Source organism: Hemibagrus wyckioides, linkage group LG14 (genome assembly GCF_019097595.1).
Source record: "Hemibagrus wyckioides isolate EC202008001 linkage group LG14, SWU_Hwy_1.0, whole genome shotgun sequence".
In the NCBI taxonomy this organism is placed as follows: domain Eukaryota; kingdom Metazoa; phylum Chordata; class Actinopteri; order Siluriformes; family Bagridae; genus Hemibagrus; species Hemibagrus wyckioides.
This window is the reverse complement of record NC_080723.1, coordinates 12,376,307-12,402,759: the sequence shown is the minus strand read 5'-3', so window position 1 is coordinate 12,402,759 and position 26,453 is coordinate 12,376,307. Positions and strand designations below refer to the sequence as shown.

At 37.7% G+C, this 26,453-nt stretch overlaps 1 protein-coding gene across 2 annotated transcripts in view; it reads right to left on the bottom strand.

The window, feature by feature from the left end:
• lrrc4ca (leucine rich repeat containing 4C, genome duplicate a) overlaps positions 1-26,021 on the bottom strand; it is a 41,741-nt gene extending 15,720 nt beyond the window's left edge. Inside the window, exon 1 of one of the 2 annotated variants that reach the window (XM_058407490.1) lies at positions 24,482-26,021. The gene's annotated coding sequence lies outside the window, so the exon portion shown is untranslated. The remainder of the gene's footprint in view (positions 1-24,481) is intronic. The other variant, XM_058407491.1, reaches the window with a different exon arrangement.
• Between the last annotated feature and the right edge of the window lie 432 nt (positions 26,022-26,453).

Here is a 26,453-nt window from a genome sequence, read left to right as displayed (position 1 = left end):
ATTTGCAAAAAATTTCCAGTTCTAAGACATTTTATAGAATATTGAGGAGCACTTTATTTCATTCACATAGCTACTTGTCCCTCAACTGTCCAGCATACCTTGCAAACCACAATGCAGGACAAATATGACAGAACCCCAAATATGCAATCACTATTTCAGTGTTTTATTAATTTTTCCCAACATCCAGGGTTGAATCTGTTGAATTTCTGCTCACTGCCGTTTATGGGAAAAGCACTGAAATGGAAGAGTTCATCTCTCATTTAATCAATCAACATTTACAACTGAGAAGACACAGCTGCTTTGCCTCTTGAAGTTATCAGGAAGGCTCATTCCCGTCATATCTGTGAGGTGTTGAGTAAGGTCAGGACTGCTAATTTGCCTCTTCATAGTCCCTGGAACAGCTATTAATCTCTCACCAGAGCAGTTTTCCTGGATGAAATGTCGACAGATACAGTGAATATATAGTAAAGTAATATGGGCCTCTAGTGCCCCATCAGGCTTAATCAGGCCTAATCCTTTATTAATGAGGTTCCCACCCCTATAATATAAATGGTGTTTTTTTCCACTATTTCCTAACTTTAGTCACAACAGCTTGGACAACAGTTACCAACTGGCAAGGGGAAAGTCGAACACATGCTTTCTCTAAGCAATATATAGCCATTCCTCACATCTTTTTCAAATTGCTCCACCATCAGCAGACTTTTGTGACTGGCAATCAGAGACTGGTTTGAAAGTAATACTTCTTTGGACTCAGTGGGTCTAGGATAATCAGAATTTGAACAAAAATAGGAAAAAGGTTTGCAGGTTTAAAATGAAATTTAGATTACTCTTTATTTTATAAACCCTTCACAAACTTCCTGGAAATGAATTCTAAACAAAAGCTTAAAAATAAGAGTCTGTTCCCAGGTTACATCATTAAGATATATGGAGTATAACTGGACAAGCCAAAACTAGAGGTGGTACAATCCCGGCCAGAACAAAACAAAATCAAAAACTATGCTCTCTGTCTTAATGATAAACAAGTTCACCATAGAACCTTTGCTCAAGTACTCACTCCCACACTATAGAAGTGAAGGACCTAGTGTCACCGATTGGCCAGCCATAATTAGTCTTTTTCTGAACTAAATTGTCTCTTACAGAACATAATTGCAGGTGGTAAATGGTGAATTGCTAGTCATCAAACTAGCCCTGGAGGAATGTCAACACTGGCTGAAGAGATCAGCAAACCCATGATGCCAGCTAGAAGGACACTATCTGAGACAGTTCCTGTGTCCCTGTTGCCCAGGAAAAATGGCCCAGATATGCTGTGATTTGAAGAACTTTTGAGGTGGGTTCATGTATCCCTAGCCACAGACACTGCTTACACTGCACACATCTTCTCAGAATGTTATTTTAGGTTGTGCACACATACATACAATTATGCTCCCTCTGTACCTAAATTATAGCCCCATCCCTCAGCCAGGAAGACAGCCTTTCCCAGCACTGAATAGACCTTGATGCTTAAACCTTCTTTTCAGAATTTGTGGTTCATTTCTCTAAATAAAATGTTAAACATTGCATAAATAGAGCACCATAAAGGAGAGTGTGTTGACCTGCAAACAGGGTGACATACAACTTGGAAATTTGGTATTTGCCACTGACTTAGAGAGCCCTATTTTAGGTTACATAGAAATTTTATATATAAAATAAGGTATAAATAAACTATGTGCAATGAGAAAGAATTTGAAATAGCATGTGTATTATAGTGTGAGTCATTAGAATTAAAGCCAGACACTTTCTTCCGGGGCATGAGAAAGGAGGGGTAGTAGATGAAAAACACCCATAGACACACTAGGGTAATTACTGCAAATGTCAAATTTGACATCAACCATCTGAAAATACATATTCCACTGACTGTGATGTACTGTAATTGTGTAGCTGTTTTATCTTTAAACTACTACAATCAGTGTAAGTGAAGTAGTGCAAGTGCCAGTGACAAATGTACACAATCCCCTTGTACACTAAGATCACACTCCTGCCACTGCTCTCTCTTTCTCTCTCTCTCTCTCTCTCTCTCTCTCTCTCTCTCTCTCTCTCTCTCTCTCTCTCTCGCATAAACCCACACATTTTTTCTCTCTATCTCATTGAACTGTACTGATTCAGACCTTCCTCCAGTTCTAATCCAATCCTGATTTGTAACTGTGGGATCAGCCGGATACCAAATGAGCTGAAATGCACAATGTTGGTGAATCAATCACCTATAGTTCCTCTCTAAATGAAAGGGACCAGGGTCATATCTGACCTCCTGGCTGAGACAGAAGTAGGAAAATGCTAAAATCAGCAAGAGTGTTTAAATTGTCATCACTTAGGGATAACTCCATCTGTATCTGCACAAGCTTACACATGGAAGACAAGCAGCACATGTAATGCGTCATCATACACATGAAAAAAAGAGAGGGATACAAAGAGGGAAAGAATATACTAGACGTTTAACTAAGAGTATATAGGACAGTGGGTAAATGCCTGCCAAACTGGGCCTAACAATTTTTAGAGATTTCTGGGAAATATTGTATATAAATGCCTCCATTTAGAATACGAAGAAAAAAAATCTTAACTTGCACTGTGCACCTAATTCTCATTGTTCTTCAAATGCAATTAAAAGGCTGAATTAGCACCACCATGGTGATCATATTAACATTAAGTGTATTGTACAGAATATGAAGATGTGTTATTGTGTTTGATTTAAAGTCATAATAAATTCATATATTAATTATCAAGCATTATTATGCAATTAATGAATTATAATGTTTTCTGTTCTTTGTGGATAAAAGCTTATTGGGTGTTTAACTGTAATTTGGATGTGTGTGTGTGATTGGAATATCTGACTGTTTTGACATTTGACATTAATGAATCCATTATATTAAGCAAAATAAAGTAAGTATTACTTAATGTAATGTACCAAATGACAATAGACTGCTAAACAGCAATCAACATTTAAACTCAACAGAGCCTTAAAAAAAGGCAAAGAAACTGTTCCCCATGGTTTTCATCTAGCTCTGTCACTTGTAGTGAGTTAATCTGCTATTTGAATAGAGAAGTGCACTGTTTTATTTTATGCTCTTCTAGTTCTTTTGGTGGAGTATGTAAAAAGGAGCCTATCTGATTTGGTTGCCCAAAATTAAACTCAATCTTTTGACATCATTTTACCTTTGAAAGATTGAGGAAGGCTTGTTACACCATTTATACCAGCTGTCCTTGTCTACACTGCAATACTACATGCTCTCTACATCTTTCTAAGGCTTTTACACAGGTTCTAGTTTTTCAGGTCTTTAACTTTAACCTTTTCTTTTTACACTCAGCATAGTGTAGCATTTTCTAACCTGAATGAACATAATATGGAGGGTTTTTGAAAATTACAACAGTTATTTTGTATCCTTCAAACTGCTGATTCATTACAGTTCTCTCTATTGAACTGACCATGAGAGTTCAAAATGAGGGAGTTCTTGAAAAAGGTATAAATTGGCCATCACATAAGATAAGGATTCAGTTGTAAAACTGGAAAATACTTAAAAAGTTAATGCAGTTAAAAATTCAACATTTTTTCTTTAAAAAGCATTGGGTATTCCAGCTATTGGCCTGGTACAATGCAATTTTTCTAAAAGTGATATTGATTTAAGGTAACTATCTGTTTGAAGATGTATCTGTTCTCTTCATGTCTGTGTCAGTGTCCGCTGGGTTTTCAGCCCCCCCACCCCCCCACCCCTAAAATATATTAGTTTGATTGGATGCTCTAAATTGCCCCTCCACAACCCTGACCAGAAGAAAGTGCTTGCTAAAGATGAATGAATGTAAATTCTCTGGAGAAAATATTTAAGTAGGTTGATCTTGCCAACTTTTTCTTTAATTTATGTGAACTCTCCGATTCACCTGATTTTAATACTTCTGCTATTTCTAGAAATAATTTCTGGATATTTTGTGTGATATTAAAGATTTTGCATTATGTTTTATTCAAAAGTTTCCAAACAGGAACAGCAAACATTTTCTTCAAGGATCCTGCTTCAGATCTTCTTCTTACACCATTTTGCTCCAACAGGAATGCCACCCTTCAAATGTAACTGTCACCTCAAAAACTAACCCCAAAATACCAGAAGCTGCATTATTTGAAATGCGAATGTTTGTCATAGACACAGTTTAAAAAAATATTAACCCAGGTGCCACTCCAAAACTTCTGCCATGGGCTTGCTTCACTATGTCCGTTGCAGAAAAGCTTCATCTTATCCCCTTACTAAAGACTTTGCAGTGTGTAAGCCTGTATTTGTGCATGCTTGCATCACATTTCTCTGCTCCAAAACCATATTGTCATGTTTCACAGAGCAAAAATGACAAGAGTATGATGCCAGAAAGTGGAAGAACAAAAGAGTAGGGAGGATGGTACAGGATTCCATGTATAAGCACAAGTAAGTGCTGTCATTGGTTATCTAAGAGCATTTCAAATAAAAGCAATACATTCATTACAGTTATCACGAGACATGATGGAAGTCTCAGAATGCTGATGAGTTGCATAAGCGGAAAAAAAAACTACAGTCTAATATTGAGTAAGCAAGAGAGATTAGTATTTTGAGGATGTTAGAGGTCAAATAATAGGATTAAAAATGAACAGAAAATTACTATTTATCAGTGATTATTGTGGTGTTTGTATGTTCTGATCAAATAATTGAAATGCATTTGTTCTACAGTCTTTAAATTACATTTTGTAAAGAAAAACAACAACAACAAACAAACAAAATATGTTATTCTTTTACAAAGTTCATATCACAGGCTAAGCTGTATTCTAGCTTATTAGATGAGAATTGCAAAAATTGAAAATTGAAAACCTTTTTATTTTAATACTATTATTACATGTCCACGTATCTATTGTTTACTTATCACAGCTGTGGATCTATTTACAGGGTAGCCTCTCTGTGGTCTCTGTGGCACCACCAACATCCATCTAAACAGGAAATGGAGGCGTCTCTTTGCGCAAACTAACCAAGAAAGCGTTTTTTTATGAATTAGACTATTTCCTATTCTAAAATAAATCCCTCCATTTTCTGAACTGATGCAGGGACATGGGGAGCCTGGAGCCTATCCCACATGGACATCCTGTAAGGGGTGCCAACCCATTGCAGGGGACAATTACACACACACACAAACACACACAAAATCTATCTATCTATCTATCTATCTATCTATCTATCTATCTATCTATCTATCTATCTATCTATCTATCTATCTATCTATCTATCTATCTATCTATCTATCTATCTATCTATTATAGCAATAAAACACAAACACATTCACATACATGCAAACAGGTACAGCATGTAAACACACAGTGGCTAAGAGGATAATACAAGGGTGCTTTACAGATGGCAAGAATTAGTCATACTGACTGATTATTGATGATTATGCTCACTACCTCTCTCTCTCTCTAACACACACACACAGACACACACACACACAGTTCTTACTCTTATGCTCCTCTGTGAGGAATGACAGCTTGATGATGATGGGGTGAATATATTACACTTCAGTAGCCATGGACAATTTCCTCAGGAGACAGAACAGTGTTTTGCAGCTTTTCTGGAGAAGACACACTAACTGTGGGTGCTCTCCCATCACCCCGTCAGAAACTCAGCAGAGCAGCATGACAACACAGACACCCATCTGTCTACATGATCAGGCACCACAGGCAGCAGGACTTCACATTTCTTCAGCATGCCATGGTTTGAGTATATATACTGATGAGTGCAAACCTACATACACTTAATTCTGTATTTATTCATTACAACATACAGTATGCTCTACATGTTCACCATGTCACTCTTCAAATTTTCTCAGCTGCTGAGAGAGAAATGATGAAAATCAAGGCTAATGATTGGAGGCAAAAAAGATCTTCATGTATGCCAATTAGCTGCCTGGTATATGGCTATAAGCCATATCTATTAGGGCAGGCCCCTTGCCCTATGCACTAAACACATTGCTCAGGCTAACGACATGTGTGTGCTCACAAATGTACTTTGGGGTATGGCCGGAATTATGAATAATAAAGGTGCACATTAACTACAAAACAACTAATAATAATGGAAACCATATAGAACATTAGGAAAACACAAACTGTGAATATTTGAATCATACCACCATGTATTTTTCGTATTCTTATTGTTATGGGGCCAGAGAGTGGTTTTGTAGGAGTACAGTAAAGACAGCAATAGAGCGAGAATGGTACAGAGTCCAAATCAATCACTACAGCGTCCAAATCAATGGCTTTCTGTACAAGAGTGAGCTGTTCAGGTTATTTTTTTTATCATCTGGATGTGGTGAAGGAGAAATGAATAGGGTAGTCCCAGTAGAATTATCCAATCCTGTTGCCCACTGTCATTCAGCTGCTCCTTCTGAAGACCCGCCCTCCAGCGTTAGACTCCACTACCCTGCAGCACACTACATTCAGTTACTGTCAGTCCTCTTCTGTTCGGTTTGTGTACATATTAGGGAATAATCCCAAATATCATCAGAGCACTGGAGACTCAAGCTCGCTATCGGGCTCATACTCGCCATGACATCTCTACTGACAGATATACTCCATAGGGTTGGAAAGGTAGGGGTTTATTTAAATTTAGTTAGATCATGAAATAGTGAAATAAACCTGAATTAGTGGTATAAATAGGCACAAAGGCCTTTCCTGTGAGCATTGCCAGGGGACTTAAGCAACCCTGTATCTTAACTCTCCGCTGCTTTTAATGAGCTAAGGTGTCACATTCATTCCAAGAAGGCTCTCATTTGGGAGATCTCACAAAAAAGCAAAAATAGCACCTGGTATGCTAAAAAAAAACAAGTCTTACTGAAAATAAGCATGCAAAGGTGTATTCTCTGCTCAGCGTCAATGGTCTTTCCCTGTAGTAATCAAGCCAAGGTTCTAACCTAGCTTTTTTCAGAGGGAAATATAATTAAGATGATGTTGTTGCATATTCCTGCTCCTGCAAAAAAAAAACTCATATGGTGATGGTGCCAGATTCTTTGAGCTCACCCTGTTTCCACTTTCTGCATTACATCATGTTGACTGAACACTTTTAGCAGTGTGTAGTTCATATACATCACCTGAATAAAACTGGAAAATTAGGAAGAGGAATGCATACAGTATGTGCAATATGTAACATTTCACATTTCATTTTCGGTACATCTTGATGCAGCGGAAAAATACAATAATACTGATGCTATATAGGCAATCGCTTAATCTTTATTCTTCTCTTGAATGTGTGCATGTCTATGTACCACTGGGTGAACAGGCTATGCCATCCAGAATATGTACATGGTAGAGAGGATATCAGTGGAGCCTATCACTGACAAAATCTTAACTGATATCCCGCTTTTCATTCTATTTCCTCCATCTTTTCATCTGCTTTTTCTGGCTCTCTCTTTTTCCACACCCTTTATTTCATCTAGTGCAGATTAACTTTGTTGAAGAGAGAGAGAGAGGGGAGATTGCTGAAGAGGCAGGCTGAGAGGAAATGCACTGCAGTGAGATTTCAAGTGCACTGTATTTTAGCCGCCACTGCCAAATTAGATAATGAAATGAATGGAGGGAAAATAAGTCCATTGGAGAACAGATGAAGTCTAAATTTAAATCCTCCTGACGTGGGTCACAGCCTCTACCATTCTGGGTCTCCTGAAAAATGTACATTATGTTCTAGTGCTCAACGTTTTAAGTCCTCTGCCAAAAGGACATTATCTTCTATTCCATTAGTGCACTGTGGTGGTCTTCTAACTTGGATAGTATCCATATCATACCTCAAAAAATATTTAATGCTGTCATTAACTCAAGATATCTTTTTCAACACTGCATGGTCCCAAATTATACTAAACTCATTATGTTTAAATTATATTCATTCACTTCACCCTGTTTTGTATTACTATTAGTCCATCTGTTACAACCTTTCCCAAAAGAATCAATACATTGCATACAATTTGTCTGTTAATTTTAATACCATTTGTCCACATTATCTCTCCATGTTTTTTTTTTTATTAATTATTAGAATCAGAAACAATGGTTTTTCATTTATAAGTATATAAATAAAGACAGATTTTTTGTTTGTATATGGTTTAATGCCTAATTCTTAGAGTATAATATTGTTTGCTGTAAGTTTTAAGTTGACATTAATCTCCACCTTAAAGCAATAGAAAAATATCCATTTTAATGTAAGAGAGTATGATCATCAGCAATATACAGCTATACAAAATACAACTCAGGTAGTCAATTGGAACACCATCTTCCAAATGTGACCTTGTGATCAGTGAAATGGCTGCCTGCAGAAAATACAGTTGATTAACCAAATTATGAGATATGTTAGCTTTTAGGAACTTACTACTTATGAAACTATTAGTAAAACATATTACATACACATTACATACAGTAAAACCCATTTATCCTTTTCTGTGCTCCTACTACAGGTGTTTCCTGCTTGTTCCTCCAGTCTAGTGCAGAGAGTTAAGTCTGTCCCAAGCCTAATGGATTTTCAACACATCACCAGCTGCAAGCCTTATTCAGTAATAATTTGCCGAAAAGTGTATGGGCTTAAGTAACAGCAGTGGAGCATCTAATAATTGCAGTGAGAAGACGACAAGGGTAGGAAAAGATTTAGCTTATAAAAAAAATGCTGAGAGGCATACAAATAAATGTGTTAAAATGGTAAATAATGCTAGACTTAAGCTATATAAAATGGTTCAGGGTTGTTGATATATGCATGGACATGCATAATGCTCTGCAGAATTTACTGTGCTGTTTCTGTTAGTAATACAGAAGTGAAAGAACAAAACAACTACTGTTTTTAAACATATGTTGTGAAATTTAGCCATAAACTGTTTTATATATATATATATATATATATATATATATATATATATATATATATATATATATATATATATATATATATATATATATATGAGGTCTATACCGGTCTATATATGAGGCAAGCTGCTGTAGTGAGATTTGACTAGACTTTGACTAGACTAATATCATGCTTAATATGTATTTATATGTAATATGTAATATCCATTTCTCTAGGTACAGACATATTACATACATATTGAAAAAAACTCCCACATATTCATTACAGTGTTCTGAAGATGTTTTAAACCTTACACATGGTCCATGAATCCTTGATTGTTTTCTAACTATGTTACAGTTGATCTTTCTGGCAGAGAATATACAGTCTTCACCCATCAGCCACAGCATTAAAACCACTGACGTGAGGTGAAGTGAATAACACTGACTGTTTCATTACAATGTCACCTGTCTGGTGCCATTCTATGTGATGTATTAAACAGCAAGTGAACAGTCAGTTCTCAAAGTTGTTGTGTCACAAGCAGAATAATAAGCAAGCATAAGGATTTGAGTGACAAATTGTGATGGTTAAATGACTGGGGCAGAGCATCTCCAAAACAACTTATCTTGTGAGGTGTTCATGATATGTAGTTAGTAGTCATTAGTGGTTCAAGAAAGGACAAATGAACCAGCAACAAGTTTCAAGGACACTGAAGACTCATTAATGCGTGTGGGGAGTAAAGGCAGGCCTGTCTGTTTCAATCCCATAGAAGAGCCACTGTAGCATAAATTGGTGAAAATATTTTCCGCTGGCTGTGATAGAAAGGTGTCAGGACACACAATACATAGCAAGTTGCTGTGTATAGGAGGGCGTTGCTGCAGACTGGTCAACGTGCCTCTGCTGAGCCATGCCAACCTCCTACTATGGGCATGTGAGTATTAGAACTGGACCATGGAGCAGTGGAAGAAGATAGCCTAGTCTGATGTATCATGTTTTCTTTTACATCATGTGGAAGGCTGGATGTGTATGTGTGTGTGTGTGTGTGTGTGTGTGTGTGCGTGTGCGTGTGTGCTGCTTGCCAGGGAAATTGATGGCACCAGGATGCACTATGGGAAGAAGGCAAACTGATGGAGGCAGTGTTATGCTCTAGGCAATGTTCTGCCGGGAAACCTTGGGTCCTAGCATTCATGTGACTGTTACTTTTACACGTACTACCTACCTTAACATTGTTGCAGACCAAGTATACCCCTTTATGACAAACATTCAGGTCAGGCTATTGTCAGTACTTGCATTATCCATGAACCACAAACAAGTGACAGAAAAGTGGGTCAGTGCATCACTGAACTGAATGAATAAACTCAATGTATATGGTTTATAATACCAAAATCCCTTACTCCTGCTGTATTTTAAGCATCAAATTTTCATAAGCAGTCGGACATTTATAGCGTTCTTGGTAGTAAAACTGGCAGAACTAGTGACAGTATTTCAACTCCATCCCCTTGTACTTCAGGGACTGGAGCTGAATGAAACATTCAAAAACTATTTTTTTTAAAGTGTAGAACATTTCCTTAGTGTCTCACCAAGCATTGAAAATGTGTCATTAGGTATTTTGGCAGGTAGGGTACCAGGCAGGGTAGTCAAAAGACCTGTTAGACTCCATGACAAAGGTACTAGTACTGACCCACATATAATTCATGGTTATTTACCCAGCAGTGATCCTCACACAAAAAATCTCAAATTCCACTGAGCAAAAACGACTGCTTATTAATTAAAATAAAGTTATAGGAAAACGCTCTAAATTGTAATCTCAATTTTTTACTTAATTGCTCAATTTTTTACTTTTTTTACTTAAATGATTTAGTTAATCATAGAAATCTGTTTCTTCTTTTTTCACCCATAAAATCATTTTTCCCTCTCTGCAAAAATGCACTATTCTTGCCTAAAGAGATCAGAGTGATGCATGACTTTTGGTTTCGGTGAGAAACACGCCTGCAGGATATAGCTGGAGCGTGTCCACTCTTGTCTCATCTGGGCCACTCGACTCAGCCTCCACCGATTCCTCATTATGGCTGCAGTGTGTAAGCGTTGCTTTACTTGTTTACTCAATGTGTTTTTATGTCGACACTACATTGTGGTCCACTGGGATGCTCTATGGAACATAGCAGAGTCAGTGCCGGCAAGCAAGACATCCATCAATGGCAGATCTATTCCTCCCATATGCATAGGCATAAATTACAATACACATCTCGTTAAGTCTGTGGTTCCTTGAGAGAGAGAGGGTGGGGTGGTGACGGTGGGGAGGCAAGAGAGAGGGCTGATGGACTAGAGGACTGATTGGCCCAGAAAAGCTTAATGTAGGGAGAAAAAAGAAGAGTGAACGGGAGAGAGACATGGGGGGGGTTGTAAAGGGGGTAGAGAAAGGGGGGTATCTACATGGAGATTATGGAATCACACACTGATTTCAGTAATATAGGTGAATATCCAAAGAAAGACCAGAGAACACACACAGGAGATGGAACGGCAAAGAGACTGAGTGAATAGACTAAAGGTTGTTCTGGGTTGTCGTTGTTGGCTAAAATGGGTATTCAGTGTGATGGAGGGTTGTTGTGCTCTGACAGCACGCAGCTGTGTGTCAGTGCTGTATTGTTGGGCTGGAGAACTGATTGGCTCAGAAAAGCTTAATATAGGCAGAGCAAAATAGGAGCAAGTGGGGAAGAAAGGATGAAGATAGAGACAGAAAGGGAGAGAGTATAGGAGGTTTTTATTTTTTATTTTTTGGTATTTGACCCTTTGCCTCAATGAGTTGAAGCATTAGCATCAGTGAGTGTTTCACAATGTAACTCTTAAAAAAATATGCATTTTAATCAGCCATGATTGCCAGATCATTTTGTGAAATATTCTCAGTGCCATCTTACTTTGATGGAGTGCCATTTCAGTACATATACACAAAACAAAAATGACCAAAAGACACACAAATACAACTGTGATACTGCAGTGAAAGAATTCAGTGTTTCATGTAGATTTCAGTAGGTAAAATGCTGTTTCAGCTTTCACTGGGAAGTGGCTTCGATCACGACTTTACTACGTGACTTTCCAAGCCTGCACCTTCAGCTTCCTTAATGTTCTGCTACTAAGAATAGCATCCCTGCTCTGGATTTATGGATCACGCACATATGTGTACCTTTGTGTCACTGTGTGTATGTGCTTGTGTGTGCATACATGTTTCTGAGTATTTGACAAATAGCAGATAATTTGTCGCCTAAGGCACAGTGGCGAGAGAACATAGTGTCACAATTGTTCCATGCCTAAATAAAGGAATTGTCTGGTTCTTTTAAAACCCATCATTTATAGAACAGGCATTTAAAGCAATTACAATGGAAGTGGGGAAAAAAACATTTAGATAAGGCAGACATGAAGAAGACTGAAAGGGTCTTAATGTAGATTGGAAAAAACATAAAAACAGAAATAAACAGAGAAGAGAGGGAGTACATGAAAATTGATTTTCAAGCATGCCACTTGTACCAAGAGGACATGGGAGAATGAGAATTTGAGTAGAAGAGAGAAATGAAGAAGAGAAGGAGGGTGCAAGAGAAAAGACAACTGGCCCAGGCTGAGAGAGCCCAGCATGGAAGTGTGTTGGTGTTTGAATCCAGGAGAGCTTGCCTGAGGGAAGTGTTACCCTGTGTGCCCTCCACTACTTCAACCCACACTGCCCTTTTACAAGAAGGTCTCTGAAGAGATAGCCTGCAGTTTTCTCCCGGGCAAGAAGCCTTTTGATAAGAGCACTACAAGAGATTGGCAGCTGCAATAAGAGCAAACTAGGTAGTGTGCACTTATAATTCTGCCTAATGTAAAAATACAAAGGAATATGCGCATGCTGCGAAACAGTCACATAAACTGTTTCACATGAAAGTATCTGCATATGTCACTTTTATGGCATTTAAAACATTATAAGCATAAGGTGACCACATGACGACTACATTCCATCTTAATGTATGTTTTAAGTCTTAACAACTCCTTCACAGGCACGTGAATGGTACATTCCACGTATTCTAAGGCCAATAAGCAGAATAAAAATGTGCTGCTTTTTAAAAAGGAACATATATAAGGGCAATACGTGAGGATTTTTATATGGAAATGTTTATTTAACATTTATAGAAGGAGTTTTCAGTGTCCAGTGTCAGCATATTTTCCACCATGGAAGAATCTTTACAACATATAATTTTGTACCTTCTAGTTTCATAATAGCATGAGAAGAATTGAGAGATAAAAAAGAAATGCTGGTGACAGAATGATTGTTGATAGATGTGATTGTTGCCAAACTGATATGGTAAAACAGGAATAAAGCACTTCAGGATGTGGTAAAGGTGTGTTAATTGGCTGGTAGAAAACATCACATCACACCAACTCATCTTTAATTATTCGCCTAACTGTGGTGTTTGATTCCCAAATTATTTTTTAAAGAATAAACCTGCTCCTAGATCATAGTAAAGTATATCAAGTAAACATGCAAGCAAAATATTCAAAGCATGTGAATATATCTGTGTGTGTGTGTGTGTGTGTGTGCTAAAAAATTGCGTGAATGTAAGAGAGCTCTATGCCTCTGTCAGCTCAACATATTATATTGGGTTAAGGGTATTTAACTTTAGTTCTGGCTTAATGCTCTACTGAAATAAACAACATAACACTATGGAACGAGTAAGCAGGATATAACCTTTAATATCAACAAATATCAAATTTAGGCCACAGCACTGATGAATTCTCAAATCTGACTGTTAAAAAGGTTTTAATTTGGTTCAGTATTTTTATATGGCTATAACATGAATGATAGGTTAATATTAATGTGCTCATTCTGATATGGGATTGTTTCTATAGTAACAGAGAGACTTAAATAGTAGACAAAGACTAATAATAAACCTAATAAACCTTTGTAAGAGTTTAGGGGAAAATTCCATAGCTTGGGGCAAGTTCCCCTCATATGTTCTGGATGATCAGTTTTCTACTTTTTGATGGTCTAGAAGCAACTAGCTTGGTGCTAAGAATAATTTAATAAAGGACATTAGGACATGGCATGAGAGAAAATCTTGGTCATTAAAACAATTCAAGATACAGGTATTCAATAAAGAGCCAGCACATATCAGAGGCAGTATTCTGAACTTATTCTGAACTGTAAGTGTGTAATAGTGCTCTTGGATTTGCTCTTGGGATCATTTTATTGGCTATGGGAGGAAAAGCCCAGCTTTACAGCTTTAGGAATAATATTCTAATCTGCGCCAGCCCAGTCATTCATTTGCATTTTTGACACTTATGGGTGCACAATTCATGCTTAGAGAATCATTCATATGACATTCATTAATATGGTTCATTTGTGGATTGATAGCTGCCATTTTAAATTGGATTTAATGAATAGCTCACCATGAGGCCATGAGGAAATGTGATCTTACAACTCACTCTCAGTTCCAACAGTAACTCTCTCTTCCCACTCAAGTCTTCGTTTGACTTTGCCAAGTAATAGCATTCAAAGCCATCTTTTCCCTTTTAATTCATCACTGACTTTTATGCACAATTAGAAAGTTTGATTTAGCTGCAAGTTCAGAAGAAATGAAATTTAAAATTGACCAGAGGAGAATTTCAAATGAGCAAAGGAAGATTAATATTGCTGTGAGTGAAGAAGAGATCACTCATGATGCTTTTTATTTGGTATGGAAATGTGAGCAATTAGCCCCCAAGCTAACCCAGCAGGAGAGTGAAATAAATAGTGCTTGTGAGCAGGGTAATGACTTGAATTTGTTTTTCCGTATTCTACACCTATATCATACAAACAAGAAAATAGTTGGAAAATTACTTTGAAGTAAGTATAATTAGGAAGTAGTGCTGTGGCTATAATGTCCTTGCAAAAGAAGAGGTAACTCGTGCATGTTGAGAGCGAGAGAATTCATTTAGCTCACGGTCAGTTCGTTTTAACAAATCACATCCCTGAACACACTGATTACTAAACTGACAGATAGAGACTGGAGCTTAAACACCACATCCTTTTATATTTTCTGTCAGGGAAACTCGTCACCACCAATCACATTTGATATATATTTTAGATTCAGCAGTAAAAATCATTTTGTGATATCACTGTGCCATTAATGACCACGGGGATAAAGACAAGCCTTATTTAGCCAGATGGCGATCTTATCAATTCTGAATTAATTGCTACCCATATCTCATTATAGTTTTTAAATATGTCCTATATTAAGGACTAACTTGGATCATCTCACACTGAAACATGCTACTGAGCGAAATTAAGGTCATGTGCATATGTAGAGCAGGTTTCTAGGAATGACTATTTTTGACACTGACAAAAATGTCTCGCAAATGAGCTCCTTTATTATTCTATGTCTGTCTCTTTCTCCTCTCCTCTATTCTTGAAGCTAAACTGCCACACTGCTGTTAATATCACACCAGGTTATTACAGATTTTCTGCTGTTTGGTCACATCATCCAGAGATTAATAAGTATGAGAGTAACCTTTAGAATTAGAACAGGAAAATTCCCTGTTTGCAACAAAGAATAGACAGCAGGCAGAGCAAGGCCAAATGCTGCTGCGCCACTGGGGTGAGAGGTCTGGCAGGAACTGTAGGACACATGCCAACATTCTGGCATCATTTGCCTATCCTCCATTGCTAATATCACTCTGTTCAGCTCAACACCACCCTCCTTCAGCAGGGGACAGACTCAAAACAGCCATTCTGTGGGTGTATATCAGCAGGGTTTGGGTAAGAAAAGAGAGAAATGAAAGAGAAGGCAAGTAGAAAAGAAGATAGAAAATTGGGAGAATTTGACAGGGCCGCGTTGCACTCTGCGGAAGCTAGATAATGATATATATATATAAAAAAAAAGTTACAGAAGGATAATCAAAATGACTGTGTGTGTGAGTGAGTGTGAAAGAGAAAGACAGAGACAGAGAAGGGGAGAGATGGTGCAGAAAAGAAGAAATATGATACAGAATGACAAGACAAACCAGGTGAAAAAGAAAGACAACCTCTAGCAATGAAAAAAAAGCAGAAAAAAGGAGCATGAAAAAATGAAAGAAATAGAGAGATGGGCCTTAGTGGACATCAGGGCATGAAGTAGAAATTGGATTGCACACACTGGAGTGTGTCCATAAGTCTAGCACATCATAGCACCTGCCATGTTTCAACAGTCTTCACAGGCCTTAAGTGACCAAGCCGAGGGACATCACATAAACGATAGAAAGAAAAAGAGGGCAAGAGATCCAAAAAAGAAAGAAAGAGATCTGTAGTAGCTCTGAAGAGCTAAAATGTTGATTTGATTTCTTTCAACATTAATATTATGCTAGAAAAAGGTGCCTTGGATGACAGGCATCAGCTGTCTGTATCTGAGCTGTTTAAACATACACACAAACACACTCACACACACACACACCCCTGTGCCCTAGAGCCCAAACATACACAAGCCCTAGCATAGCAGTCACCTACACCATGACACTCCACTCAATCACCCATATCTCTCTCAAAAACTCCTGTGATTTATATACACATGCATAACCATGACAGGTCGCAGTTACATGCTCTTATCATGATAACTCACACACATCAGAAAGAAGACCCATGAGCATAGGTCTAATATGTGCTAGTGCAGTGGAGGCGCTGCTGTATTAGTTTAGAATACGTCTGACTAAGATGATTGTTCTAATCAGTACCTAGAGGGCTGGAAACCTAATACACTTTAAGCTGAAATTATACTCTAAAGAATTGGTGGCTATACTCAGTGGTTCATTGAAAGTGAATGTCTTGACTCATTCGAGGTGCAATTACTTAATTTAGTCCTGTAATTTCTATAAATGAACATAACAAGTATGTTACCTGAAAGGACAGAAAGGAACTCTTGTTCATGTGTATATGTATTATACAGGACTATAGCCTACAGCATATTATTTTTTATAATACTACTACTAATAAAAATACTAAAAACAATCATCATCATAATCAGAACCATTTGGATTGGTAAAACTGAATTTGTTAGCAACATCACATACTTCATTCTTTACAAGGCAACAAGCAGTCGAGGCTATATGGGTTCTCACTGGATTCTGAGAATGTGTTTTATGTTAGCTTTAGATTTATATTTTAGGATTTTACCTAAAGGTTGACTCTAAACTGTTGCCTGTAAACCTTCACTGAACTGGTCCTTACCAGCCCTTACACTTCTATGTCTTTCCTCTGGAATGGTTAACAGGGGTCTTTAGACCACAAGCTGTTTAACACAATACACAAATGTAAACAGTTAAGACTTCAGATAACTATAATGTGAAATTCCACAGTATGTCTAATTAAATACAGATTAGCTCAAATTTTCATTAGAATGTGAATTGGGTAAAACGTACTCTGAGTCCTCTGAGACTTAAAGATCAGGGTATGTTTAATGGCCTGCAATTTGTCAGACAGCTATCTCAGAGCATTGATCATTAAATAGAAAATTCTTCTGATTTTTATACAACAATAGATCAAATCCACTCATATCAATACCTAACTAGCACCCAAAATGACACTGAGTATTAATTACTGCCGTTCTATAGCTCAGACATATTCAGTTCAGGCTTTAAGAGCTCAAATAACTTTTTCAAAGCTCTCTTTGCTTTATTCTCTTTTGTAAACCTTATATCACATTTACGTAATAGTGGAACATTAGCTAAAGCTCAGTACAGTGAATATCCACTAGCAAAACATAGAATTTTAGATATCTGCTATTATGAACATCTGTCACATTATTTGATCATTACCATTTTTCTTTTGGGATTATTATTTTGTATAGTAAAATCAGAAACTTATACATTTTAAACTTAAATGATATAAACTCAGATAGTCAGTTAATAAAGATATGTGGTGCTAATCTATGTGGTGCTATATAGTACACAGCCAGTGCATATTTCTAAATATTTATTATTTTCCAACTGAATAGTGGTAGAATTCCTTAAGCTCCCAACTCAGCCATGCCACAGTAAAGTTGTTTGAAGTTTTAATCCTGTAAAGCCGGACATGAGTCATATGTCACAGCCATTCACAATTCTGTCAAAAAAACATCTTTTGTATTCATCCTTCGACAAGGTTTGATTTGGGGGGAAAAGCAAGTTGAGGTTAAAGAGGGGATAGATGTCAGTAAGGACAGACGGAAGGATAATTTAGAGCATGCTTAGATTTGCTATAGACCAATATGCTTTGAAATGATTTTAAAGGTCAATAAATAAACTATGTGTAAATCCTTTTTTTTGTATATATATTGTATATACAGTGTATCTTGTTTTGATTATACTTTTATAATAACAGTTTTATAAGAAATTGTGGATAGGTAGAGCAATAATTTAAGGTCGCAGCCCACTAAAGGACTATGACAGTGATGCATAGAGCATGCTTACAACACCTGATCAAATAGGTAAAGTGTTTTCCTCTAACATCCACTTTCTCAAATTCAGTTCTCAAGACTCATTTATATATATTTCAGAATATATATATATATATATATATATATATATATATATATATATATATATATAATACTATTTTTGTAAATGAGCAAGTATTGATTAGTCATATAATCCAAGATTCATAACATAACCCAATTTGTTGCTTTTCTAAATAGAAGTCAATGCGTCTACCTTGGCATTAGCACAGTGGAGTTTAATAGCTGATCACCATTTTGGTACAGAAATACAGTCTCTTAGCATGGACACAAGGGCAAAATAATAGTTTTCTGAAAGTATACATTCTCACTTCATGTCCAGTACCAACTCTTTAAAAAGGTTAGTGGAAGAGCACTTCACTTATATACTGTAAATAAGCTAATTTGCCAAATGACTAACTAAATGCCAAACAAAGTCGCAATCATTTTTGTCTGAAACAAATAAGAACAAACAACTCAGACATTAATGGCCCATTACACACAGAGCATCATATAATTAACAGAATTTAATGAACTGGCAGACTCACCAAATTTACTGCCATGTCGAGACAAAGACTTCTAGACTGCTCACACATGAGTGAACACATACAAAAGTCTACAAAAGAAAAAAAACACCGTTGTTGCCATTTTCTTTGAGTCAGCAGTTTATTTGAACCACTGAAATATTAAAGAGAAATCTACAAGTGAAATCAAATTTTGTGTCATTTTGAAAATGTCACTGCACTTAGCTAGCTTTGAAGCTAGTTTGATTGTCTAATATAGCTGCTGGTCTGAGCATACCTCTTTGTGATACATTCATGGAAATAGGGTTGCAAGTGTGTAAATATATATGGAACAAGATTCTGATGCGTGTCTGTGTGTGTGCATGTGTGTGTGTGTGCCTCAGCAGCTGTGACAGTTTCTCATTTGTAAGAGTGCTGGAGGGCTGCACAGACTGGCTGCTCTGGTCATATCCAGTCATTAAAGGAGGCTGAGAGCTTCATACACAGGCCTATTTTGAGAGGAAGTTACATTAATGAACTCCGATAAGAATAATCAGCTCCACCTGCACTGCCCTTTTTTCTGCTTTTTCAAATAACCCATTAAATGAATATTCTTCCTAGCTATGCCATTAACATTCTGTACCCACCCCCCATCTTGCTTTCCTGTGAGAGGGGAATCACTGAAGCTCACCTCCATTAAACAGGTGCTTTACTACGTGAGGAGCAGGCAAGCATGAGCATGTCAGGGTTTTTTTTTCCTCCAGCCTATTTTAACCTTTCAAATTAGCAGGTAGAATTAATATAGCAACCCAATGCCATGTCATATAAAACAGATGCCTCCCAGGTGCAACTGAGGGACAAAGTAAGAGTGCTGCAGCACCTACACAGAGAAAGTGTGTGTGTGCGTGTGTGTGTGTGTTGGAGTCTCTTGAATTAAGAATGAGGGACCAAAAAGAAAAGGAAGCTAGCACTTAAAAGGGCTGATCATTCACTCATTCTCCACCCTGAATTTTGGTCATTTGCCTTTTAGTACCATTTTGAGACTGATATGGCACCCACATTCCAGAGTCATTAAATCAGTACTACTTTGGGCTTTATTGGCTTCATGACCCAGCTGCTGCAGCCCATTCTGCTGCTGACGAGACAGCTGCACTTTTACACAGCAGTGTGCCGATGGAGTGTGTTGATTAGAGATAGTGAATTAGGATTTTTGTTGGTGAGGCAGCTTTTTGTGACTAACAAGACAGCAGTGGTGAAAAGTTAAGTGTAGTCCAACTCTTAATTCATGTTTTGGTTGCTGATCTTCTTAAACAACAGCTATTGTATGGGAGTTAATCTTTTCAGACCCGCTCTTCCGATTTTGGCTCATCGTCACTGCTGAGGTCTTCAAAGAAACGTCCACAAGAACAGTGAATGGCCGATTTATGATGTCCACTAGAGTATTGAGAAAGACTGATGGGCCGGGGCAGAGTGCTGATTGATTAGGGCATTGACTTGGAGAATGTGCTGTGCTCATCCTGCAGGAAATGCTGCCAGTGGGAGACCTCTCCAATGAAACCTTCCAACATTCTGACATTCAGGTTGGGGACATAGATAATGAGGAATTAACATGAGTGTTTGATTGTTTGGTGCTTGTGTATAAGAGAGCAAGTATGAGAAAGAAAGTGTGTGTGTGTGTGTGTATGTGTGTGTGTGTGTGTGAGAGAGAGAGAGAGAGAGAGAGAGAGAGAGAGAGATGAGATTCAAGATGATAAGCATGATTGCATATGCAGTCTGTATGCATGGAGGTCAATTTTGAGTATGAGTGAGTGCATACATTTTCTGTGTGTGTGTGTGTGTGTGTGTGTTTAAGGGGCTAAAATGAGCACATGGGCTGAAGTGTGTGTGGTGGATAGAGTTGACAGAAGTGAATGCTGTTTAGCTGTTTTTAGATTCAAATACACATTTACAAATTGAACATCAGCTTCAATGCCATTTATCCATTTATACTAACCAATCCTAATTTAGAACATAGTTACTGATTGTTCAATATGTTTTTTATAAAGAAATAGTAAGAATATTAGTAACAAGTATATATCCCTTTTCCACATACCCATCCATTGCTCTTCTCCCAAGAAAGAAATCTTCCATGTGATAGCACATGATGCATGTGCATGTTTTTAGAGAGAGAAGGGGATAACACTGAGAATCTCCTTCATTCTCTAATTTCCCTTTCCCGCTGTATCAAATCCCATAGAATGTATACCTTCAGGAGGTGAAAAATTGATGGGCGGATACCATTATTGCTGGAAGTGTGTGGCAGTTTATAGGATGAATAGTCACGCTTGCCTAAACTGGGTATTACACAGACTAATCTTCCTTTTTCAAAGGAAGCATTTATGACATTACAAAGAAGAAGGTCTTCCTCTGAGTCCTTAAACTGCTTGAAAAAAAATGACATATTATATGAGATATGAACACAAACTGCTCCCTCTCCCACTGTTTTTTTCCATCTTTCTTTCTCTTGATGACTAACACCTGTGTGCTATAGGGGTTCTGTGTTTGATCATTTATTTAATACTTATACTTAATACATGTCATAATACTGTCAATGGGATAAACCTCCTACACACTGGATATCCAATATGAAATACATTCTAAAACAAAAAGAGTTGAAGGATGCCCTATCCAGCCCTAAAAAATCAGCCCTAAAAAAATAAAGAAAAAAGTAAAATACTGACACTAGATGGATGGCAGGCTTTAGTCCCTGTTGGTGTCCATGCTGCACCTGCTCTGCTGCAGTCTGCTATGTGCTAATGACCCAGGAGGCTCTGGGGATTCCACCATTGTCATTCTTGAATAGTGAAATAAACAAGCTTGCAGATGACTAACATTTCCTGGAATCCACCACAACACACTGCAAATCTATTTTTATAACATTGATCATTTCTTTAGATTTTATAATTTCATAATTTTCATCATCACCTGTTTAAAGGTCTTCATTTTGTCAGCATCAACATACTATAATATATACTATATTGTGTATATGTATTATATATATATATATATATATATATATATATATATATATATATATATATATATATATATATATATATATATATATATATATATATATATATATATATATATATATATATATATATTCTGGATGTCCAGATATTCTAGAACAATTTTTAAAACTTTCATATATGAAAGGATGGAGAGAGTGTTGGTGATGTGAATGGTAAATAATGTAGTGCCGTTGTGCAGACATGAATCACTCTGCATCATCCACCAACAAACAAATGTCATCTTTCCAATCAGGCCCATATATTCATCATACTGGAGCCCCTGACAGGGGAAGAACATAAAATGAGCAGTCTAATTTGTCTCCTCAAGGCAATACCACTCCATCATTCTGATGCACTTTTTCATATTTTGACGGAAAAGGAGAAGAGTCCTTTTGGTGGGGTAGGAGGCAATGAATGGCTATATTAATAATAAATTTATATATTTATAATTACCGCCTAACCAATGTGCACAGTGATATACTTAGATGTGTATAATTCCATGATCAGAACAAATTATATATGTATATATATATATATATATATATATATATATATATATATATATATATATAATAGATTTAAGTCTTCTTGTCACACCTGACCGGTGTACCTGAAAGCCTTTAATGTATGGAGAGCTTGAACTGACACAGCCTACTAAGCCTCAGAATGGGCATTTTGCCAACAGGAAGCTTTCTCAAAGGGATGACAGTGTGTGGGTGAGTGTACTTTGGCTGTTTCATGAAGACAAAATGGAGGATTACCACTGGACTTATGGAAGCAGTCACTTGCGGCACATATATACTGCATGTAATTAATATCTGGGACCTAAAATTATAAGTTACACTTTACTAGACTATATTCATGCCAGTGTATTGAATCTGTAATTGGTCTAATAATAAGACAAACATAGATTATTTGGGGACTCTGGAATGGCTCATGAGAAGGTCAATGAAAAAACCCAGCTACTTTATACAAATGGACTTGTTAGACAAGGTGCCATGCATGTTCATGTGTAAGTGTGAAAGTAGCGAGTGGACACTTAGAACAATATTACTAGACCACAGTAGTTACAGATTAATGGGCACACAAGTGTCAACCATATATCCTTGGTTTAATCTCCAAGATTAAGTTAACCGTGGGGTACCAGACTTCAGTAAACACCTATACGGAATAGTAATAATCGTATTTATATCCCAGGTCCACACAAGCTCTTGTCCCTTTCCACTCTTAATTTATGTTTTTCTTTTTTAATTAATTAAACATAACTTGCCCCAGTATTGTTGAGCTCAGGTGAAGTTAGCTAATGGGATATTGGTTTTCATTGACTGTAGTGCATTAAATCTCAAGCTTCAAGTTTATGTGTAACTGTCTGAGCCCACTCTAGCAATTTTCTGCAGACATAAAGGTAGTTTCATTAGGCTAGCCTGGAAAAATTAAAGAACATTAAACGTGGTTGGCTATAATTACTTTAATTAGTTACTCTGTCTTTTATTACAAAATTAATTCATTTGTATTCTATTTTTAATTAGCTGTACTGGGTTAATTGAAAGGCTTGTATAAGTACAAGAGCACATAGCCTATAATAAGATTAACTATGACAATCATGAAATTTATGCCAAAGAAAATAACTGTGATTATTTTAGCCATTGTGGTTGAGACCAGTATTACCTCTAATGCTAAGTATACTATACATAATAACATGCCAGCGGTCACAAGTGCTAAGCCAATAAGTTTCATCAATATCTAGTGCATTTCTATTTCTTTAATAGTGAAATTCTTGATTTCATTATAGTTTAAATAGTCTGTAGGTGTAATTAAATAAGTTTAGCGTCTGGAGAAAAGTGCGCTCCATCGGTTAGAGTTTGGCAGAGATTTCAGCACTACAGGGGTTGTGGACAGCTCCATGTGCATGAGGCTGAAAATCCCCACTCAAATCAACACATGCGTGCCATGGCCAAAAAGGACAAGTCACACACTGCATCGCTTCTCACAGGATTACACAAATCCGATAAGCAATATTTCATTCATTTTAAGCCTAGACATTATCTTGCGGTCAATGCGTAAATATCCGCCATAATCTCATATTTCTTGACAAAATATCAATGCTTGAGGGAAAGGAAAAAGAAAAAAAAAAAAACATATTTAGTCTGATGTCGCAGTCAAACAAGCGACAAACAAGAAGCAACAGCCTGCATCCCTTCCCTGCAATAAACCAATCCATATTGGCAGAGCCGCCGTGCGATTAATGATCATAAGTGCAGGGTCCATTCAAACTGCGCAAGGGTGCGAGATGGAGGAAAAGAAAGCTACTGAATGGTACTTCATACTTTTTTTTAAGAAGCGGTAATTTTATGATTAATGAGGAGAGAGAGAGAGAGAGAGAGAGAGAGAGAGGATGAGGATTTTACATTAAATATGAGTTAGCTTAATGATCAGTGTACAAGTGGTCACAGCACAATACACTCGTTACATCCTTTTAATAGACTACAGGCGCTTTTTAAGTTGTCGCTGAAAAGGGAACCACCAAAACAACATTCCATAATTAGGATTTTTATCCATTTCGAGCTGCAATAACGTGACGCACATGACGTCTATAACGCTGCCAGTGTATATAAATGAAGGATGAGCCTACTTACTTTTCTTTTTTTTTAATATCAGTCAAATGCAGGGAGTGCACACTTGGACTCCTTCCCCACGACAAACGCGACGAAACTCCATCCGCAATTCTCCTGCGGACAGTTTTTCTTTAGACTACACCTCGGAGCCAAAAATCTCCACTAAGTCTGAAATCTGAAACATGCGCATCCATATGCTGTTCGGTGTACTTTTTCCACACGATGAAATATCAAACTGACACGCGCCACTTTGTGATGCAGTACAAAAGCATGTCGTATTAACTGGACACCGATTTGTCCATCGTTACGACTGAAGCCAGCACTTTTCCTGTCACTACTTAAAAATAAAATCAGATCCCGTTTGGCGTTGGTGTTCCATTCTTAAATAAAGCTAATTAAGGATCTGTATTATGGTTTTATGCACAGCCTCGCCATCACTTACAGCATCTCCTTCAACAGTAGCCCATTACTGCTGAAACTGACCGCTCTCTCCTCATTCCCCTTTCCGTCCTTTTCCAGAAAGTAAAAGGAAAGCACCCAGACTGGTTCATTCCGTCGTCGTGTTTTATGTTGGAACTTTTTTCCTTCTTTTTTTATCCAGTATCTGATTAAATTTCTTATCACAGAACAGTGCGGAATTCAAGACTTATCTCCCTTAACTATCATTACGGCCCCGGGAATGGTTTGGCGCGTTAGCCATTTGAGAACGTAGAAAAAGGGGTGGGGGGTCAATTTAATCACACCGAGGTTTCCAAGCGAATCCTCGCCATAAGCCTATAGTTCATACAAAAGACCCCACGGCGTCTTCCTCCAAAAGCGCATGCCGATGCTTTCACTGAATTCGCGGAGAGAATCAAATGTAGAGGTCCTCTTCACTTCTTATCAAACAGCTGCTCTAAAAAAAGTCAAGTGTCTTTTGTATAATCCTTGTGAGATGAACGTAAACTCGTGCTCTGTGTAAATGAAGGTCCATCCGTGACTTCTATCTAACCCATTGCGTCCCGGAACTCTGGGGCGAGCAAATCACAGGAGGCGATGCCACGAAGATCCACACTGACTAGGTTTTCCCGTTCATTCCATATCGACGTTCACGGCGCAATGAGAACAGGGTGAATGAAGAAAGAAATGGCTATAAAAATCCCGTGGGCAGGAGAATCTTCTCTAGTCGTGATGAAGTCCTGCTAGAGATGATTGCAAATGAGGTTAAAATGTCTCGCGCTATACACAGACCTGTCCACTTCCTCTCGCCTCCATGGCACAGCGTATGAGCACATCTACTCTGATGCAACGTGACTTGAACTCCAACGCCACTGATGCTCACTGACTCTCACAGAGCAGCGCGTATGGTTCTGTAATAAGTATACAGTCCTTACTTTAGTTTCTTCTTATATAACAAATCTCCTGGTGGCGTCTCGGGTAGGTGAAATATAATTATCCAATTACCTCCTATCAGCCTACTAGTGATTGGCCAATATGAATAAGAGCATAGAAGAGCATCTGACCGCAGAGACGCATGGAAACGTGAGCGCGTGTTTTTGCGGCGCCGGCAACTGCGCGCGCACGAAAGAGAGCGTGTGAGTGTGTGTGCTGGTGTGTGCGTGTGCGTGCGTGCGAGAGAGAGAGAGAGAGAGAGAGAGAGATTCTCCGCAGCCTTCTGTCTATAGCAAAAGGGACACGACTGCCATCTACTGATTCTTTCACACCTATCTTGACATGCTTAACCCCCCCCCACCACCCGAACCCAGCCAACCCCCGAACACCCCCCCCCCCCCACACACACACACTGATTGGAAGGCAGGCAAGTAACTGCACACATTTTCGAAGCGGTCACAGCTATCGATGTTCTATACTCAAACAGCAACTTAAAGCAAAATTCCAACGTTTGCCTACGTGAGTGGCTGCTCAGATTCACTGACCTTCAAATAATTTGACCTTCAATTAAGTGTTTTGCATATTAACAGGCCATATGGATGTGCATTGCACCTTCAAACAT